This window comes from Pagrus major, chromosome 20 (genome assembly GCF_040436345.1).
Source record: "Pagrus major chromosome 20, Pma_NU_1.0".
In the NCBI taxonomy this organism is placed as follows: domain Eukaryota; kingdom Metazoa; phylum Chordata; class Actinopteri; order Spariformes; family Sparidae; genus Pagrus; species Pagrus major.
In genome coordinates, this window is record NC_133234.1 from 21,586,745 (window position 1) to 21,590,167 (window position 3,423).

Consider the following 3,423-nt stretch of genomic DNA (forward strand, 5'->3'; position numbering starts at 1 on the left):
TCTTGAGCTTTCAACTGTATCGGTCAGTCTTCATCAGCAAATTGAGTTTCATCTGCGAACATGGAAATGTGGACTTTCAAGGCCTCGTATACCTCTGGCTTTAAAAGTTAGCATGATAGTTCGTTCATGATCTTCATCAGCAGATTGAGTTTGGTCTGTTCTTACAGAAATGTGGACTTTCGAACTTTGATTCTGAGCATCTCTAGACGTCTGGCGTAAAAGTTTAGCCTGGTAGTTCATTCTTGACCTTAACAATATGTCGACTTTATGTCCCCAAACCTTCTTTCATGTAAAGCTGAAAGGTTCTTGACTTTGGAAGCAGATGTTAACAAAACAATCTCAACTCCAGGTCCACTTACTTTCTTACTCTGGGTCTTCCTTTGCAGATATAATCTTCTCAACCTCTCATAACCTGTTATAACCTCTCATCTATGTTGACACTCTCGGCTCTGGAAAATGTAATTTCCAAAACAATCTCTACTTCAGGTCAGTTTAACCTCGTCTTCAGCAGGTTTTGTTTGTTTGCTCACTGGAGCTTTGTGATACTTGGCCTACTTTGTGCGTCTCTAGTCATTAGTCAGCAAATTAAGAGTTAGTTGGTGGTAACACAAATGTATTTATGAACGTTCTTCATGTACTAACAATGCAAACCAAAGACTTTTACTCGGCTCCCTCTAAAAGATGGAGTTAGAGTTGTCTAAAGGCCTTTCTGTTTCATTTGACTTTATATTTTTCTTGAAGTAAATAAAACTTTAAAACGTGACCTCCTCACTGAACATTTCTTTCTGATCTTCACTGTTTTCAAACGACTCTTTTTAACTTTAACTCGATAAACGTGAACATGAAAAGTGTATCGACAGACTGAATGAACTGAATATTCTCAATACAGTTGGGATGTAAAAAAGATCGATGCTTCACAGTGGACCGAACCACTTTGGCAAGTCAAAAAGACTTTTCCAGCTCGTTTAAACTTAACAAGAAAAATCTGTGTGCTTAATGACAGCAACACGCATAAAAAGATCATTTCACATCACGTAATGACACACAAATTGACAAATTACATCCAAATGAACATGTCAAGTGCAAAAACATCCGTCTTTCAACCTCAGCTTAACATTCAACAGAGGAAATCCAATCTGCTGATGAGGACCCGGCGACTCGGTGAAAAGCAGCAGAAACGCAGCGTACTCTTCGTCACACTTGCATTAGCTGATTGGCCTCAGCTGTTTCATTCACCATCGCTCGCTTATTCATCATCCGCAGCTACCGCCTGACTATTAACGTCCAATCATAACCATGCAGACGCACAGGACAGACATCATAACCTGACACGTCGTGCTGTGACCCTGCTGATGCACTAACGGCTGCACCCCGACCTCCTGCTCATGCTGTATATCTCCGGTGTCACATGTGAGATTTATGTTCATGTAAGTGCTGTTGGGCTTCTCGACCAGACCGCACTGTAACCGTTACGAGTGGTTAAGTCTTGACGTATTGTGATGCCTTTGACTCCAAGAGCGAGTGAGTGGCTCTCGAGCTGATGTTGCTTCTTGCTAACAGCAGTTTCCAAGGTCAAGAATCATCCTTATGTTTTATAATTGTTACTGTTGAGACGTATTGTGTTGCCTGGATGTGAGAGATGATGGATGCTTGTTGTTCAGCTCCTGTTTCCTTTAGTTTCAGCTCAAGGTGATGTTTGTGAACACTGACTTTAGTTGTAAATACATGTACATTTTCCATCTAATTCTATCTTATTCAATGTCAAAGCTCACATTTACCATTTAGAGTCTTTTATATATATTTCATGTTGAGTCAATGTGAATAAATCAATTAATGCCTGAGGTGTTTATTCAATTAATGCATGTAAAGGGGAACTCATATGTGAACATAACGTGTTTTTCAAGTGTTTATCAGTCAAGTATAATACGTCAAAGTAATGCATTTCATTTATTTATTCTGTCTCACGCATGTATTTATTTAATTTATTCACACTGACTCAGATTTTGCATTAAATGTGACACTTTACATCGAGACTGTGCAACAGAATTGACGGTATCTACCATTATTATTATTTTACATTAATTTGCTGATCGTTTTCTTGATTCATCGATTTGTCTTTAAAGGTATAAAATATAAAACTAAAGGACTGAATGATGAATTTCTTTATTCATGTCATTGTGTGGGATGTTTACTCTCAGTCAGGTAGTGAGCGATTGGTTTCAGGCTTGCATCCGATCCCTATTTAAGATGGCTTCTGTTTGCCTGATGCAAGTTAGACACCATGTGGGAGTTTGCTTGCAACTCAAAAAGTATAATAAGTAACATTTCTGAATTTAGAGAAATTCTGAGAAATCCACAAGTTAACTCAAGCTAACGCTCCAGTTGATCAGCTGTCACTATCATTTCTGGGGAAACATCTAATGATTCACCAGAGAGTGAGGAAGGAACATTACCCGTTGCTGAACATTTGTTCCTGAGTCACGTCAGATAGATCTTCAACAGCATCAGTGGTTGTTTAGCAATGATGACAGAAACTCCCACGATCCCTCGCTACTTACATATTTTGTTTTGATAGCAAGACCCCAATCGCAAGAATAAATGCTAGCTAAGTTCGTTTCTGCAGATTAGTTAAAACTGTTTCTTTATGCTGCAACTTTACGTTTGTTTAGGTTGAATTTTAAATTTTTTCTCTCGTCACAGCATTGCCAACTCTCTGTTTAGGATTAAGCACAAAACCCACTTGTGTAGGGTTCGGAAAACATCATAGTTTGGCTTAAAATACCTGTTTCGGTCGCCACGATCACGGATGGAGACGGTCCGCCTTCCTGTGAATTGAGCCGGTTTGAGTCGTTACAAAACTGAAATATTCTCAGATGTCCTTAAAAATATCAACTGGTGTTATCATGTGAACGTGATGTGCCACATTTGCTACAAATGTCAACCTCGGACATGTCTGTAGTTTGCAGAAACGTTAACTGTTCACATTATATCCTGGAGAGAAACGCTTGTTTTGTTCGCGCAACAGCCAAAAAACACAAATATATTAAATTTAATATCACGTAAGACCAAGAAAAGCAGCAAATCCTCACATTTGACAACCTGGAACCAGAGAGTGTTTCTCTGCCCTTTTCTTGCTTTTTAAAAAAACCATCAAATGATTAATCGTCTGTTGAAATCGTTCCATTTTCTGCCCGTTGATCAATTACATGAATGGGAACAGATTTTCCTTTTCTCCCTTCCTTCTGACTATCTGAACTCATCTCTCTGCAGGTTGACCTACACATTTTCATCACCGGATGCACTCACGCGAGGAAAAAGGCGCATTTATCTGGACCTTCACGGCGACGAGTGCATGTTCATCACATGTAGAGACCCCAACATGCGCCTGCTTTATCATCATCCACGCATCAGGATTGACCCTTA